This window comes from Leptodactylus fuscus, chromosome 2 (genome assembly GCF_031893055.1).
Source record: "Leptodactylus fuscus isolate aLepFus1 chromosome 2, aLepFus1.hap2, whole genome shotgun sequence".
In the NCBI taxonomy this organism is placed as follows: domain Eukaryota; kingdom Metazoa; phylum Chordata; class Amphibia; order Anura; family Leptodactylidae; genus Leptodactylus; species Leptodactylus fuscus.
The window spans coordinates 224,635,481-224,653,569 of record NC_134266.1 but is presented as its reverse complement, the minus strand read 5'-3'; positions in this window follow the sequence as shown (position 1 = coordinate 224,653,569).

Sequence of the window (18,089 nt, the reverse complement as noted above, 5' to 3'; positions counted from 1 at the left end):
CCAATGGGATACCAGCCTCAGATCTCGATCTAGGTGCTGACAATCCCCAGCAAAATGGTGCCTCGGTCATCTTTGTCTGAGGCATCAGGGAAGAGGGGGTTTAATGCCCGCGATCAGTGCCCGCACTGATTGTGGGCATTAGTGCTGGGTCTCTGCTGTAAAATACAACAAAGACCCAGTGGCTATGACGGGCGCTCAGCTACTGAGTGGCCGCCATATATAAATACCCGACATCCTCCGTACTATTATGGTGGATGACAGGAAAGGGTTGAATTGTTGTAGTTGATAAATCTGGAGTACGTGCAGCTATACAGGCTAACTATGCTCACTTTCAGACCCACTTTTCATAACTAGAGTGAGTGGTGTAAAAATGTAAAATGTTGTGATATTTGCACACGAGTTCAAAAAGTCATAAATTTCTTCTTTGCTACATTTTTTCACAATATAAATCAATGGATCCATTTTTATCTAAAATAAAACAGATTCACATCCATTTTACGTATGTTAAAAATGGATTAGTAGCTTGTGTCAAAAAAGAAGGACCAATTAAATTTATCCGTTTCTTTTACTGACTGAACAACAGAACAAAATAGATGGAAAACGGCAGTAAAAAATGTCACTGTTGTGTGCATAAGGCCTTAGGCATACCATTTATGCCCCCCTCCAGTTGACTGTCCGGCTGAATCTGGGATGATTGAGATGTATTGTACACAGGGTATGGTATTACCATCAATTTGTATTTTGACCACTTGGGTAACCCTCAACAGGAAACTAATTAAAACGTAGCTTTTATTAGATCATTAAAAAATAAAAAACGGGATGTGTCCCTAACGTGAGTAAAAAGGTAATTGTTTGTTTTTCTTTGGACAAAGATTCTCAGCAAATGGATACCCAATCTTTCTCCTATGATATTCTATGCAGGTATATGTCAGATAACCCCCCCTGTGTTTCAAACCTATTCAGTCCCCTATTCAGACTTGTATATGTACAAGTGTGTATATGTGCGGGTTAGAAGGGGTTAATAACTCCTGCTGATAAATCACAAGTTGCTCTCTATTATGACCTAGGGCTGTGATTCTTGACCCATTCATATGCACAGACTCAATATATAATGAGATATTGGAGGAGTATAGGGGCTGGGATATTCTATTCTGCCACGCTGACTGTGAATTGCTGTGTAGCAGTCAGCTCTCAATAAAGCAGCTCCGGGTCAGACTGTTCTGATTGACAAACCCTAATGTAATACCCCTCCTCTCCTGCAGTGCGCTGTGGTCAAGCCCTAGTCCGGCCCATTGCTGTAGGTATTAGTCTTTCTCAACGCGTTTCGCTAGTCATCTTAGCTCATCAGGAGAGATTGTAAATTGGAAGAGAGACAAATAAATAAATAAAGATGTGCGGTAATAACCGTATTTTCTGGGACCTTGGTGGTAGGTCCCAGTACTCACAGCAAGTCCGACCCTGTATGCTACTATTGCCAGGTATATATAGCCCCGAGATCTGGGCATCAGCTCCGCCCACTCTTCGCACCCCCGCCCGGCCAATCAGATCTTGCCATGTCCGAGCGCGTCATCAGGGGATGGCGAAGGGGCGGGGCCTCAATGTAAACACCGGCCATGCGTCGCTGGAGGAGGCAGACAGCGTATTGATCAAGGTAAGTGTAAACAGTTTCTTTCCACAGGAAGACACAGAGGGGCAGTACACTTTCTTTGCCTCTACCGCAAGGGAACTTTATTACCAGCATTCGCAGTCGTCATTTATATATAATCTTACACAGAAGACATCCTAGTTCTAAATATATACAGCCTATTAGTATCCTAGTACAGGCTGTATGAATCTCATGCGTGGGGTTGTATGGCTCGAATAAGCTTTAATCCCATGTATAGGGTCATCATCCCATGTCTCCTAGATCTAAGACCTGTGCATTAGATCCATATTGCTCAGAGTTCTCATTTATTCTGGTTCACATAAACTGTTTGTTATAAGTGTTTTGGAGAGAGTAATTAGAACAAAGGGCCCCATCACCCATCCATTCAAAGGGTGTTACACTTAGAGATATAGGAGTTAGTGGTCCTACAGATTAGGGATCACTGAGCCCAGGAGGGAGGGAGTGGGGGGTTAGATTGAGGAGGACACTTTCATGGGTTCTTTGTAATGAGTGGACAGTTCACTAGTTATGTCTGAGGCCACTCATCCTCTGTAACCTCAAACAAATGGCACAAATGATAGCTCCTCATTCAGACCTCTAGGTTTTAAACATTTGAAACGAAAAATCCACTCTGCTTCCCTTCGTAGGATGACATTATTCCAATTACCCCGTTTTATGGATTTCCTGATGCGTTCAATTCCTTGAAATCTAAGGCTGAACACATCACCTCCGTGTTTGTCTCTCACGTGGTTTGCCACTGGTGTATCTGTCCTCCTCAGTATGTCCCCAACATATTCGAGCACCCATCTCCTTAATTGTCTCTTTGTCTTGCCCATGTAGTTCATGTTGCACGACAAGTGCCGCATATATGTGTACCAGGTGGCTGGTTGCTTCCTAGCCAAGTGGCATTCGATAGTGGTTCAAGGTGGCTACGTGTCACTATATCCCCGATGTTACGGCCCCATCTAAAGGTCACAGATGGCCTAGGAATGATGACAGCTTTGATATCCGGGTCTTGTTGTAAAATTGCAAATCCAATGATAAAAATTGACTCCAGCCCGGTCGTAGCGGAAAATATAAAGCTTCTTCTTTATTTGTTTAAACTCGAAATCGATATTGACACACACACGAAACAGGAGCAGGAATGTGGCATCTGACTGACGCGTTTCGGATAGGTCTCCTTTCTCAAAGTCTGGAGTTAATTTTTATCATTGGATTTGCTATTTGTCTGCTTCGGACCGAGGGAGCGTACATCCGAGCCGGGTCCACAGGAATTCTAGTGGAAAGTGATATATGGGAAAAACATTTGGGACTACTACAAGTGGCTGAGTATACATTTTCCTTTCCCCGTTTGCCCTCTATTGTAAAATTCCCCAATAGTTTTGCAAAATCTCGACCACTTCCCGAGATTGCTGGTCATATGTGCCTATCATTCTGATAGTATGTTTTTCCTGTTCTTTCCTTTTGGGCACTAATAGCTGTTCTCTCGGTGTGGATCTTGCTATTTCCCTCACTTCTTCAAGTAGGTGGTGGGGATAACCCCTATTACAGAAGCGGTTCATCAGCAACTCACTTTGTGCATCAAAGTCAGTGAGATTGGAACAGTTCCTTCTAACTCGGGGGAACTGTCCCTTTGGTATTCCTTTCTTCAGACTGTCCCATCTGAGCAACGTATTCATCACGGTGTCTTTCCTAAATGATGTTGTTTCTAATCTTCCTGAATCTAGAATGGTAATCTGGATATCCAGGAATGACATAGATCTTGGGTGGATGGCGGACATGAATCTAAGGTTCAAATCATTCTTGTTCAGAAAACTTACAAATTCCTCAAATGCCTGTGTTGTTCCGGACCATATGATAATGATATCGTCTATGAAACGTAGCCATACAGTGATATTAGGGGCCCATTGTTCATACGCCTCTCCAAAAACCTGATCCTCCTCCCACCTCCCTAGATACAGATTAGCGTAAGTTGCCACTGGTGGTAAATCTGGCCATTGAAAGGGAAGGCATTATGTGCCAGGACAAATTGTAGAAGTTCCAGAACAAAACTGTTGTGCTGATCAAAACGTGTCCCCCGGGTCCTAAGGAAGCGCCCCAAGGCCCCACACCCCCACACCCCTTGTCGTGGGGTATGGAGCTGTAGAGCGCCTCCACGTCCAAAGTCGCCAGGGCCGCCCAAAGTGGAACCAGGATACCCTCCAGGTGACGGAGGACATCCATGGTGTCCCGGACATACGACGGGAGCGCTAAGACAAAGGGGTGAAGGATGGTATCTAAATAAACACTCGCCCCCTGCGTCAACCCGTTGATGCCCGAGACGATGGGGCGGCCCTTAAGGGGGGGGATACCCCTTGTGTATTTCCGGCAGACAATAGAACGTGGGGACCCGGGGGTGATCAGGGCACATAAACTGATGTTCTTTGAATGAAATGAGACCTTCCTCCTTGGCTTGGTCCAAGATATGTATAAGTTGGGATGTAAAAAGTGGGGTAGGGTCTGAGCTCAGAGTCGTATAACTGGTTGGGTCATCGAGGATTTTTTGGCACATCAAGACATATTCATCACGGTTCATCACAACTACAGTATGTTGTGTGTCTATTCATTTTTTATGGCCATCAAAATAAAAAATCTGATATGCACTACCTTTGCTTTTATTCAAAAGCCAGTCATATGGCCACATTAATTTCACTGTCAGTGAATGGAGCGATTTAGGTAAATTATACACATAATGGTAGTGCGTTATATGCACTGCAATGTATGAGGGATCAGTGAAGATATCCACATGGCCATATTCCCTGTCATGTGAATAAGTTCTGTCCATGGACTTGCATAGATAGACACAGACATTTGTCACAGACATTAGATCCATGAAAAATGTCACAGCCATGTGCATAAGGCCTTAGTTCACACTACCATTGTTAATGTATGTTGCTGTCTTCCATCCTAGGATGTCAGTAACACACAATAAACTTTTGCAGAGAATGATCACAGACTGATTTTATGTCCATTTGCATTGACACCAATGTAAGCAAACATGACAGACACTATCTTTTGTCATATTTATTTACTTTTGTAACAGAAGATAAAGTCCTACATGCACCACAGACATACAAAACCTATATTATGGGACAGTATGTTGCTTGGAAGAAGGGACCCCTGGCATCATAGATAACTAGGTAGATAGGTTCTTGGTCTCGGGGTATTCTCTGGTTACTATAAGTAGGTCCTCCGTACAATAACTTCCATTCCTCACATCCTCCATAATACAGTACTATGTAAATATATGATTCAACCCCCTCCTCCCCACTGCGAAAATGCAACTTTTTTTTATTGCTGGGATTGAGCCAAAGTTCGAAGTGGATTAACCCCTTCCCGCATTTTTTGATTTTAGTTTTTCGTTTTTGACTCCCCTCTTTCTAAACTCCATAACTTTTTTATTTCTCCGCCCCCAGAGCCATATGAGGTCTTAATCTTTGCGGGATAAATTTTTCTTCATGATGCCATTAATTATTCTGTATAATGTACTGGGAAGCTGGAAAAAAAATCAGAATGGGGTGGATTTGAAGAAAAAAATGCATTTCTGCGACATTCTTATGGGCTTCGGGTTTTACGGCGTTCACTGTGCAGCCAAAATGACATGTCCCCTGTATTCTGTGTTTCGGTCCGATTCCGAGGATACCAAATTTATATGGTTTTATTTACATTTCGACCCCCTTAAAAAAAATCCAAAACTGTGTTAAAAGTTTTTTTTTCTAAAAGTCGCCATATTCTGACAGCCGTAACTTTTTTATACGTCCGTGTACAGGGATGCATAGGGCGTCTTTTTTTGCGGGGCCAGGTGTACTTTTTAGTTATACTATTTTCAGGAAATGCTATTGCTTTGATCTTTTTATTCAAATTTTTATCAATGAAAAAACGGTGGTTTGGCACTTTTGACTATTTTTCCCGCTACAGCGTTTATAAAAATATTTTTATAGATTTGTAGAGCGGGTGATTTTGGACAAGGGAATATCTAACATGTACAGTCCTATGAAAAAGTTTGGGCACCCCTATTAATCTTAATCATTTTTAGTTCTAAATATTTTGGTGTTAGCAACAGCCATTTCAGTTTGATATATCTAATAACTGATGGACACAGTAATATTTCAGGATTGAAATGAGGTTTATTGTACTAACAGAAAATGCGCAATATGCATTAAACCAAAATTTGACCGGAGCAAAAATATGGGCACCTCAACAGAAAAGTGACATTAATATTTAGTAGATCCTGCTTTTGCAGAGATAACAGCCTCTAGTCGCTTCCTGTAGCTTTTAATCAGTTCCTGGATCCTGGATAAAGGTATTTTGGACAAATAATTCAAGTTCAGTTAAGTTAGATGGTCGCCGAGCATGGACAGCCCGCTTCAAATCATCCCACAGATGTTCAATGATTTTCAGGTCTGGGGACTGGGATGGCCATTCCAGAACATTGTAATTGTTCCTCTGCATGAATGCCTGAGGATTTGGAGCGGTGTTTTGGATCATTGTCTTGCTGAAATATCCATCCCCGGCGTAACTTCAACTTCGTCACTGATTCTTGAACATTATTCTCAAGAATCTGCTGATACTGAGTGGAATCCATGCGACTCTCAACTTTAACAAGATTCCCGGTGCCGGCATTGGCCACACAGCCCCAAAGCATGATGGAACCTCCACCAAATTTTACAGTGGGTAGCATGTGTTTTTCTTGGAATGCTGTTTCTTTTTGGACGCCATGCATAACGCCTTTTTTTATAACCAAACAACTCAATTTTTGTTTCCAAAATGAAGCTGCCTTGTCCAAATGTGCTTTTTCATACCTCAGGCAACTCTATTTGTGGCGTACGTGCAGAAACGGCTTCTTTCTCATCACTCTCCCATACAGCTTCTATTTGTGCAAAGTGCGCTGTATAGTTGACCGATGCACAGTGACACCATCTGCAGCAAGATCATGCTGCAGCTCTTTGGAGGTGGTCTGTGGATTGTCCTTGACTGTTCTCACCATTCTTCTTCTCTGCCTTTCTGATATTTTTCTTGGCCTGCCACTTCTGGGCTTAACAAGAACTGTCCCTGTGGTCTTCCATTTCCTTACTATGTTCCTCACAGTGGAAACTGACAGGTTAAATCTCTGAGACAACGTTTTGTATCCTTCCCCTGAACAACTATGTTGAACAATCTTTGTTTTCAGATCATTTGAGAGCGGGCTGTCCATGTTCGGCGACCATCAAACTTAACTGAACTTGAATTGTTTTGTAGAAAGAAATGGTCCAAAATACCTTCATCCAGGATCCAGGAACTGATTAAAAGCTACAGGAAGCGACTAGAGGCTGTTATCTCTGCAAAAGGAGGATCTACTAAATATTAATGTCACTTTTCTGTTGAGGTGCCCATATTTTTGCACCGGTCAAATTTTGGTTTAATGCATATTGCGCATTTTCTGTTAGTACAATAAACATCATTTCAATCCTGAAATATTACTGTGTCCATCAGTTATTAGATATATCAAACTGAAATGGCTGTTGCAAACACCAAAATATTTAGAACTAAAAATGATTAAGATTAATAGGGGTGCCCAAACTTTTTCATAGGACTGTATGTGTTTCACAGTATTTAACTACTTTTATACGTGTTCTAGGGAAAGGGGGGCGATTTGAATTTTTAATACTTTTTAATTTTTTTTATATATTTTTTTACTTTTTTAATTTTTTTTTATTTTTTTTTTGCATTTATTAGACCCCTAGGGGTGCTGAACCCCAGGGGGTCTGATCACTAATGCAATGCATTACAATGCTAATGCATTGCAATGCATTGCAAAAAATCATCATTTCTTTTGCAGTCTGCATAGACCAGCCTGCAAAAGCAAATCACTGCAGACAAGCCGGGAGCCTTTACAAGCCTTTACACACCCGGCATGCGCCGTACTATTACGGCGGATGTCGGGAAGGGGTTAAACAGAAGATAGAAAAGTATAAGACGCTTCCTATATATTTTCCCTTTACTTTTATAGCCATTCTTTGCTTTGGCTCAAAAAAACACAGCAAAAAGTTTCTCCTGCCCGCTGTCATAATGAAAGAAGCAGGAGGCAGGGGTCTAGAAAGCCTGTGGTCCCTACTTGGGTATAGTAGTGAAGTAAGCAATTGCTGGCTACTGTCAACTGATGCACTATAAAGGAAGCAATTCAGGAGCTCCTCTGCATAATGCTCCTGCTGCATCCATCTTCAGGTAGCACCCGCTATGCAACTGGCGCTGCCGGAATTTTAACCGGTTAAGGACCAGGCCCAGAAGTGTGTTAAGAACCGGGCCTCTTTTTTCAAAACTGACATGTGTCACTTTAAATGGCAATAACTTTGAGACGCTTTAACTTACACAAGTGATTTTGAGATTGTTTTTTCGTAACACATTATACTTCATGTTAGTGGTAAACACTAATCATTATTTTTGTATTTATTTATAAAAAAAAACTAGGAAATTTGATGGAAATTTGGAAAAAATTGCAATTTTCAAAATGTGAAAATCTCTGCTTTTTAGGCAGATAGTCATACCATCCAAATACATGAATAAATATTATCTCCCATATCTCTGCTTTACATTGGCATCATCTTTTGATTGTCTTTTAATTTATTTAGGACGTTACAAGACTTACAAGTTTAACAGCGATTTTCCAGATTTACAAGAAAATTCCCCAAACTAATTTTTTAGGGACCACTTCAGTTCTGAAAGGAATTATAAAGGCCTGTATAATAGAAACCCCCATAAATCACCCCATTTTCAAAACTACACCCCCTCAAATTATTCAAAACAGCATTTGGGATGTTTGTTAACCCTTTAAGCATTTCATAAGAATAAAAATAATATGGAGGTGAAATTTAGACTTTTCATTTTTTTTCACTAATACATTCATTTAGACCTAAACTTAACACATTCACAAAGGGTTAAAGGAGAAAATGCATCTCACATTTTGTTATGCAATTTCTCCCGTACACAGAAATACCCCACATGTGGGTGTAAACTGATTTTTGGGCACACCGCAGTGCATGGAAGGGAAGGAGCGACACTGGGTGTTTGAACAGCATATTTTGCTGGAATAATTTTCAGGCGCCATGTCTCATTTGCAGAGCCCCTAGAGTACCAAAACAATGGAAACCCCCAAAAGTGACCCCATTTTAGAATCTACACCCTTCACAGAATTCATCAAGGGGTATAGTGAGCATTTAGACCCTACAGTTGTTTCACAGATTTTACTAACATTGGAATGTGTAAATGAAAAATTACTAAAATGTCACTTTATCCCCAAAGTTTTCATTTTCACAAGGGGTTAAAGGAGTAAAAGCCCCCACAATGTGTTAAACAATTTATCCTGAACACGGCAATACCCCATATGTGGTTATAGTATGCTGTATGGGTACATGGCGGGGCTCAGAATGGAAAGAGCCCTATTTGGCTTTTGGATGGCAGATTTTGCTGGAATAATTTTTAGGTGCCATGTCGCATTAGCAGAGCCCCTAGAGTACCAATACAGTGGAAACCCCCTAAAAGTGATCCCATTTTGGAGACTACACCCCCCACAGAACATATCAAAGGGTATAGTGAGCATTTTGACCCTACAACTGTTTCACAGACTTTATTAACATTGGGACATGAAAATGAAAATTTACTTTTTTTCCAACAAACTGTCAATTTAGCCCCAAATTTTTCATTTTCATAAGAGGATAAAGGAGAAAAAGTTTCCTAAAGTTTGTTACACAATTTCTCCTGAACACAGAAATGCCCCATAGGTGGTCATAATCTGCTGTATGGGAACATGGTGGGGCTCAGAATGGAAAGAGCGCTATTTGGCTTTTGAAGGGCAGATTTTGCTGGAATATTTTTCAGGTGCCATGTCGCATTTGCAGAGCCCCTAAAGTATCAATACAGTGGAAACCCCCTAAAAGTGACCCCATTTTGGGAACTACACCCCTCATAGAATTTATCTAGGGGTTTGGTGAGCATTTTGGCCACACAGCTGATTCACAGATTTTATTAACAATGGGACGTAAAAATTAAAAATTACTTTTTTTTCCCAATAAATCGTCCATTTAGTGCCATATTTTTAATTTTGCAAGTACTTAAAGAATTAAAAGCCCCCACAGTTTGTTACACAATTTCTTCTTAACACAGCAATACCCCATATGTGGCCATAATCTGCTGTATGGGTACATGGTGGGGCTCAGAATGGAAAGAGCACTATTTGGCTTTTGGAAAGCAGATGTTGCTGGAATAGTTTTCTGGTGCCATGTCGCATTTGCAGAGCCCCTAAAGTACCAATACAATGGAAACCCCTCAAATGTGACCCCATTTTAGAAACTACACAGGTGACAGTAAACTGGAATTCACCAAGAAGTGACCTTATTTTGTAGGGACAATTTTAGGGTCTCTGCAAATGTGACGTGGTGTCCAAAAACAAAGAATCTAAATCTGCACTCCAAAAGCACATATCGCTCCTTCACATCTGCGTCCTGCTGTGCACCCAAATGGTGGTGTATGCCCACATGTATGACACTGGTGTACCCCGGATAACGTACTTAATGCCATTTGTGGCTAGAAATGGCTGTTTGGGCACAGCCGCGCACAGAAGGGAAGGAGCGCTATTTTGGTTTTTGGAGCACAGTTTGGGTTTTGGACGCCATGCCACTTTTGTAAAGCCCCTGAATTGCCAATAAAGTGGAATCCGCAGACATGTTACCCCATTTTGGACACTAGCCCACTGATGGGATTTATCAAGTGGCATAGCGAGCATTTTTAACCCCTGAGTGTTGCATTTATTTAGTTTCCAGAAATGAAATCGCAACTGATAATGAGAAGTTAAAAATTAAAATTTTGATGAGATTCAGTGCGCAATGTGTTGTGCCCAACTTAAAAACTGGTAGGGGGTATCCGGGGCACAACAGATTTTAGAGCGTTCATCTCTGATACAAAAGATAGAAAAACACCGAGCACACGTTATAGTGTAGATAGTCGATTCACCTTTTTGGATAATTGTAATGAATGTATCAGACCTGGTGGCCTCTCACCTGGTTTGGTTGTGACAGCGTTCACAACTCCGTACTAAGGTGTATATGATACCAGGTATGGGGAGCAGCACGTCTCAAAGGCACCAGTTGTGTCAACCGGGGAAACAGCAGAGGAAAAGGGCAGGACGGCGCTCACAGGTCCAATAGATTTTATTAATAAGAAGAATTGCACAATTGATACAAGGCGGGCACAACATATTATGCACTGAAATGACGTATTCCTGGAAAAATTGTCATTTTCACCTCTCACAGTCAGCTTCATATTCATTTATGGATAATAAGTTATAGCAACACTTGGGGGTTAAAAATGCTCTCTGTACCCCTGGATAAATCCTTCAGGGGTGTAGTTTCCAAAATAAGGTCTTATATCAGGGGATTCCACTTTACTGGCGTTTCAGCTCTGCAAAAGTGTCATGGCATCCAAAAACCAAACCGTCTGTGCTCCAAAAACCAAATAACTCTTCTTCCCTTCTGTATCCGGCTGTGCCCTAATATCAGTTTATACCCACATATGACATTACGTGCATTATCCGGGGTACACCAGTGTCATACATGTGTCATACCTGTGGCATAAACTGCAGTTTGGGCGCACAGCAGGGTGCAGAAGGGAAGGAGCGTAATGCGGCTTTTGGAGTACAGATTCAGATGTTTGGTATCTGGACGTGATGTCATGTTTGTAGAGCCTGTAAGGTACCAGAAAAGTGGATTCCCCAAAGGAGTGACCCCATTTTGAAAACTGCACCCCTCCAAAAATTTCTCAGGGGGTGTAGTGAGTATTACTATCCCAGACGTGACTGCACAGCGGATGGTGAAGAGGGAATATATAAGCAATGCGGAGTACATTGCAAACACCAAATTTCCTACTATGTCCCAGTAACTCCTATGATTGGGGGAGTCACTCTGGGGGTCACTTTGGGAGTCACTTCTGGTGTCTTTTCCCTCATAAGCTGTAAATCTGGGGTGTCCCCTGTAGAGATGAGCGAACACTAAAATGTTCGAGGTTCGAAATTCGATTCGAACAGCCGCTCACTGTTCGAGTGTTCGAATGGGTTTCGAACCCCATTATAGTCTATGGGGAACATAAACTCGTTAAGGGGGAAACCCAAATTCGTGTCTGGAGGGTCACCAAGTCCACTATGACACCCCAGGAAATGATACCAACACCCTGGAATGACACTGGGACAGCAGGGGAAGCATGTCTGGGGGCATAAAAGTCACTTTATTTCATGGAAATCCCTGTCAGTTTGCGATTTTCGCAAGCTAACTTTTCCCCATAGAAATGCATTGGCCAGTGCTGATTGGCCAGAGTACGGAACTCGACCAATCAGCGCTGGCTCTGCTGGAGGAGGCGGAGTCTAAGATCGCTCCACACCAGTCTCCATTCAGGTCCGACTTTAGACTCCGCCTCCTCCGGCAGAGCCAGCGCTGATTGGCCGAAGGCTGGCCAATGCATTCCTATGCGAATGCAGACTTAGCAGTGCTGAGTCAGTTTTGCTCAACTACACATCTGATGCACACTCGGCACTGCTACATCAGATGTAGCAATCTGATGTAGCAGAGCCGAGGGTGCACTAGAACCCCTGTGCAAACTCAGTTCACGCTAATAGAATGCATTGGCCAGCGCTGATTGGCCAATGCATTCTATTAGCCCGATGAAGTAGAGCTGAATGTGTGTGCTAAGCACACACATTCAGCACTGCTTCATCACGCCAATACAATGCATTAGCCAGTGCTGATTGGCCAGAGTACGGAATTCGGCCAATCAGCGCTGGCTCTGCTGGAGGAGGCGGAGTCTAAGGTCGGACCTGAATGGAGACTGGTGTGGAGCGATCTTAGACTCCGCCTCCTCCAGCAGAGCCAGCGCTGATTGGCCGAATTCCGTACTCTGGCCAATCAGCGCTGGCCAATGCATTCTATTAGCCCGATGAAGTAGAGCTGAATGTGTGTGCCAAGCACACACATTCAGCACTGCTTCATCATGCCAATACAATGCATTAGCCAGTGCTGATTGGCCAGAGTACGGAATTCGGCCAATCAGCGCTGGCTCTGCTGGAGGAGGCGGAGTCTAAGATCGCTCCACACCAGTCTCCATTCAGGTCCGACCTTAGACTCCGCCTCCTCCAGCAGAGCCAGCGCTGATTGGCCGAATTCCGTACTCTGGCCAATCAGCACTGGCTAATGCATTGTATTGGCGTGATGAAGCAGTGCTGAATGTGTGTGCTTAGCACACACATTCAGCTCTACTTCATCGGGCTAATAGAATGCATTGGCCAGCGCTGATTGGCCGAATTCCGTACTCTGGCCAATCAGCACTGGCTAATGCATTGTATTGGCGTGATGAAGCAGTGCTGAATGTGTGTGCTTAGCACACACATTCAGCTCTACTTCATCGGGCTAATAGAATGCATTGGCCAATCAGCGCTGGCCAATGCATTCTATTAGCGTGAACTGAGTTTGCACAGGGGTTCTAGTGTACCCTCGGCTCTGCTACATCAGATTGCTACATCTGATGTAGCAGTGCCGAGTGTGCATCAGATGTGTAGTTGAGCAAAACTGACTCAGCACTGCTAAGTCTGCATTCGCATAGGAATGCATTGGCCAGCCTTCGGCCAATCAGCGCTGGCTCTGCCGGAGGAGGCGGAGTCTAAGGTCGGACCTGAATGGAGACTGGTGTGGAGCGATCTTAGACTCCGCCTCCTCCAGCAGAGCCAGCGCTGATTGGCCGAATTCCGTACTCTGGCCAATCAGCACTGGCTAATGCATTGTATTGGCGTGATGAAGCAGTGCTGAATGTGTGTGCTTAGCACACACATTCAGCTCTACTTCATCGGGCTAATAGAATGCATTGGCCAGCGCTGATTGGCCGAATTCCGTACTCTGGCCAATCAGCACTGGCTAATGCATTGTATTGGCGTGATGAAGCAGTGCTGAATGTGTGTGCTTAGCACACACATTCAGCTCTACTTCATCGGGCTAATAGAATGCATTGGCCAATCAGCGCTGGCCAATGCATTCTATTAGCGTGAACTGAGTTTGCACAGGGGTTCTAGTGCACCCTCGGCTCTGCTACATCAGATTGCTACATCTGATGTAGCAGTGCCGAGTGTGCATCAGATGTGTAGTTGAGCAAAACTGACTCAGCACTGCTAAGTCTCTGCATTCGCATAGGAATGCATTGGCCAGCCTTCGGCCAATCAGCGCTGGCTCTGCCGGAGGAGGCGGAGTCTAAGGTCGGACCTGAATGGAGACTGGTGTGGAGCGATCTTAGACTCCGCCTCCTCCAGCAGAGCCAGCGCTGATTGGTCGAGTTCCGTACTCTGGCCAATCAGCGCTGGCCAATGCATTCTATTAGCCCGATGAAGTAGAGCTGAATGTGTGTGCTTAGCACACACATTCAGCTCTACTTCATCAGGCTAATAGAATACATTGGCCAATCAGCGCTGGCCAATGCATTCTATTAGCTTGATGAAGCAGAGTGTGCACAAGGGTTCAAGCGCACCCTCGGCTCTGATGTAGCAGAGCTGAGGGTGCACAAGGGTTCAAGTGCACCCTCGGCTCTCCTACATCAGAGCCGAGGGTGCGCTTGAACCCTTGTGCAGCCTCGGCTCTGCTACATCAGAGCCGAGGGTGCGCTTGAACCCTTGTGCACACTCTGCTTCATCAAGCTAATAGAATGCATTGGCCAGCACTGATTGGCCAGAGTACGGAATTCGGCCAATCAGCGCTGGCCAATGCATCCCTATGGGAAAAAGTTTATCTCACAAAAATCACAATTACACACCCGATAGAGCCCCAAAAAGTTATTTTTAATAACATTCCCCCCTAAATAAAGGTTATCCCTAGCTATCCCTGCCTGTACAGCTATCCCTGTCTCATAGTCACAAAGTTCACATTCTCATATGACCCGGATTTGAAATCCACTATTCGTCTAAAATGGAGGTCACCTGTTTTCGGCAGCCAATGACTTTTTCCAATTTTTTTCAATGCCCCCGGTGTCGTAGTTCCTGTCCCACCTCCCCTGCGCTGTTATTGGTGCAAAAAAGGCGCCAGGGAAGGTGGGAGGGGAATCGAATTTTGGCGCACTTTACCACGTGGTGTTCGATTCGATTCGAACATGGCGAACACCCTGATATCCGATCGAACATGTGTTCGATAGAACACTGTTCGCTCATCTCTAGTCCCCTGATATTCGCTTGCACAGCTTATATATTCCCTTCCTGATGCAGCCAGTCGTGTTCTAATGATTTGGCGATTTTGTCTTCACATTGCTAGATGCTATAAATTCTTTATTTTTCTGGTGATGTGGCCATATAAGGGCTTGTTGTTTGCGGGATGAGATGCATTTTGTATTGACACCATCTTCGATGCCTACAATCTATTGAATACATTTTATTAACTCTTTTTTGCTGGATTTAAAAAAAAAATAAATCAATCCTGGCATTGAGTTTTACCTTTTTAATTTTTCGCCATGCAGCGTACAGTATAAGTAACATGTGTCCTTTATTCTGCGGGTCGGTACGGTTATGGCGATACCTCATTTATGTTATTTTTTTATGCATAACTAATTCTGCAGAACAAAAACACATTTGGGGACATAAATCAATGTTTTTTGCATCGCCATCTTCTGAGAGGTGTAACATTTTTATTTTTCGGTTGACAGTGTTGGATTGGGGTTTATTTTTTGTGGGACAATGTGCGCTTTTTATTGGCACTGTTGTGGGGTGCATATGACTTTTTGATCACTTTTTATAGCATATTTTGTAAGATGAGATGGCGAAAAATCACTACTTCCGGCGAGTTTTTTCCATTTTTTTTTTTCAGACGTTCACCGTATACATTAAATATTATTTCAGTTTTATTGTACAGATTGTTACGGACACGGCGGTACCAGATATGCATAGTTTTTATTAATTTTTAGTGCTTTTTTTTTATATAATTCATTTTCTATAGAAAAAAAAAGAGATTTTGGGGGTTTATAACTTTATTAATTTTTTTATACACTATTTTATTTGTTCACTTTTTTTTTTTTTTACTTTTTCATGTGTTCATTTAGGACACTTGAATCAGTTGATGCTTTGATGAAAGCATCAACTGATTTTTGCATTGTAGCTTGCAGGACACAGCATTCAGTGTCCTGCAAGCTACAGAGGAAGTGAGCTTCATCGCTCACTTCCTCCATCGGTCGGCAGGATCAACCAGGTATGCGGGGGCTCCAGTAGTCTGGGGTCACTGGCCAGACCCCAGGCTACCTTTTACTGATATCGCCCCCCCCCCCCCCATCTCGCCGCGGGGGGTGACGATCAGGTTAAATTTTCGGCGGATCCCTTTCGATCACGCCGTGATGTTTCACGGCACGATCGAAAGGTTTAAAACGTCCAGTCGGACTCAGTTCCGACTGGACGTTATTGGGGGGGGTAGGTGTTAGTAACACCTAACCCCTGCCCCCCCCCGCACCCCTCCCCCCGCCAAGAAGGTTCCTAAAGACAGGATGTATTTCGACAATAGTCCGGTCTTTAGGTACCTGGACCGCAGTCCGTAAATTTACGAACGGCGGTCCTTATGTGGTTAAGGCTGAATGGAAAAATGCTGCAGGTAGCATTTTCCATCTGGGTGAGGCACAGAACTGTGGGATCAGTACTGGCATCACTTTCCGGCTTGTGTGCACCACACCAGAGGGAAACTGGTATTAACGCTGTTCATAAGTGAACATTCCCTTAAGTCAAAAATGCATCAGTTGTCATCAAACTTTATTTTACAAACTTCTACTACAAAAAGATAAGTTGTCATCAATTGTCAACAGTTTTTACTATGATGATCCACAAAGAGGAAGTACTTACCTCCCACAAACCCCATTCCTCCATCTCCTGGTATCAAAAATCAGACAGTTGGCCTACTAAAAACACACAAATCTCTTTTGTCCACATTCACAAGGAAGGGTTATGTTACTAGCTTTTTTTGTTTTGTTTTCTTCTAGGTTTACAGGTTTTTAGGATTGTTTGGACTACTTCAGATTTGTTGAACTCCGTTGATGATTGCCATTTTTTTTATTTAAATATAATGGTCAAAGAGGAGTGTGTGGGGAGTTTTTATTTCAATTAAAAGAATCATGTATTTGTGTTTTTTTAAATACTTTATTACCACCTTAGTAATTGACAGGTGTCTGATTGACAGTGTTCATTATTAAGGTAGGGCTAAGTGTTAATCAGTAAAAAGGCTACCACTTACCCCCTATTTTAACCCTAGTACCCACCACCACCCAGGGGAAGAGCTGGGTATGGTCCAGTCCATGGCCATCTAGAGAAGGTAGAATACGTGGGCAGCTGACGTCTGGTGATATTAAGCAGGAAAGGCACAAAATATTTTGGCTGACAGGCTGTTGCTGCTTTACTGTATCTGGCTGGTTATGAAGGGAGGTGACCTCTTTTGTTTGATTTTTTTAAAACTATTTATTTAAAACAAACAATGTGCAATCCCCACATTTTTCATAACCAGCCAGATACAATAAAGCAACAACAGCCTGGCATTATCAGAGTGGGAAAACCCATTTTTTGTGGTTCTGGACAGCCTAATAACACCAGACTGCAGGCGCACCAGTACCTGGCCATCTCTAGATCATTGCATACTGGATCATACCCTGCTCTTCCCAGTACCCCTGGTGGTGGTGGGTATTGGGGTAATAATGTAGGGTTAGTAGTAGCCTTTATTCTTGGCTAACACTAAACCCCAGCTTAGTAATGGATACTGTCAAAGAGACAACTGTCCACTACCAAGGCCATATTAAAGTACTGTATATTCACCAGTGAAGACGGCAATTGTTGGATTCATAAGATATGGAATGGGGGTTTAGTACGAACACCTACTCCTATAGCACCTCCTGGTCCAGGGGTCCCAATGCCGATAGAGCAAAGGTATTCCACTACTTTTAGTAAATATCCGTTGACCAAATTCCACCATCAAGTAAAGGACTGAGTTAAACAACAGCTGAACATGTCCAGTATTTATGCTATTTTTTTAATAAAAAATAACACCCCATTTACACACTATAATGCTCCAAAGTGGCCTCCAGGCAGTTCAACATCCCATAACAACCACTCCTCACACTATAATGTCCCATAGCATCCCAAACAATATAATTTCCTATACCACCCCTTCCACATAGTATATTGTCCCATAGTGGCCCCTGAACACAGTATAATGTCACATAGTGGTCCCTCCACAGAGTATAATGTTCCATAGTGACCCCTTCCACACAGTATATTGTCCCATAGTGGCCCCTGCACACAGTATACTATCACATAGCAGCCTTTCCACACAGTATAATGTTTCATATCATCCCCTCCACACAGTATTATGTCCCATCATGGCCCTACTTT